Source organism: Pundamilia nyererei, unplaced genomic scaffold (genome assembly GCF_000239375.1).
Source record: "Pundamilia nyererei isolate P.nyererei 1_Seehausen unplaced genomic scaffold, PunNye1.0 scaffold00074, whole genome shotgun sequence".
Taxonomy (NCBI): domain Eukaryota; kingdom Metazoa; phylum Chordata; class Actinopteri; order Cichliformes; family Cichlidae; genus Pundamilia; species Pundamilia nyererei.
Genome location: NW_005187475.1, coordinates 1181605 through 1182725, shown reverse-complemented (window position 1 = coordinate 1182725; position 1121 = coordinate 1181605).

Sequence of the window (1121 nt, the reverse complement as noted above, 5' to 3'; positions counted from 1 at the left end):
ATTATTATTATTATTATTATTATTATTATTATTATTATTAGAACATCATCGTTTTAATTTTGTCAGCATTCAAAACAAGTTTTAAATCCCACAGGTTAGGCTGTACTGTTGTGAAAGCTGATTAAAGCTGACAGATAGCCTGGCTAGGAGTGTGTGCAGAAGAGTACATCACCATATCATCAGCATAAAAATGAACAGCAGCCCAAGAACAGAGCCCTGGGGCACTCCTGTGGTTACATTAAGCAAGCTAGAAGTGACTCCTACCTGTACACACTGAGACCTGCCTGATAAATAACTTTGAAACAGTTTTTTCAGACAACCCTGAACTGACAAGTGTTTGCTTTAAATGCCTTGGCTAGATCAATAAAAAGGGCTACACAGTGTTTCTTGTTATCAACTGAATCGATTAGATGATTTATCACTTTTAAGGCTGCTGTAGTTGTACTGTAATTTTTCCTCAAGCCTGATGAAAGTCACTTAAAATCTTATTTACAGTCAGGAAATCTTTCAGCTGTTCACTAAAAAGAGTTTCCAGAACTTTAACAAAAGCAGATAATGTAGAAGCTGGCCAATAATTATTTAAAACTTACAGATCCTCACAGAAAAGCAGACTTCCATATGGTTGGAATTTTATTTGTATCCAAAGAAAGATTAAAAGGATAAGTAACTGGTGGGCAATAAAATCTGCAGCTAGCTTTAGAAAGGAAATCTCCAAATTGTCAGGGCCTGTTGGTTTTCTAGTATCTAAATGTTTTAGGGCTTGGGTTAAAATTAAAGGAGTGGCTAGCCATAAAATTATCAGAGAATGCAGCTCAGGAGTGCTCATAAGAAAGACTTTCAATTTGTGTACCAGACATTATAAAATGCTCAGTAAAGCAACTGAGAATGTCAGCCTTGTCATTTCGTGGGGGAACCATTATACCAGTACTATCACCAGATAAAGATTTTATTGTGTTTCAGACAAAACAATAATGTCTGGTGAATAACCAAGACCCGATCTAGATTTAAAATCAGCAGGAGTGTTAAACCTTGGATTAACATCAGGACCAAGTTTTGGTTGAACATTCCCAGAGATAAGTAGTAGCAGAAGAATGAATCACTTCAGTTTAAAAGATTTTGTA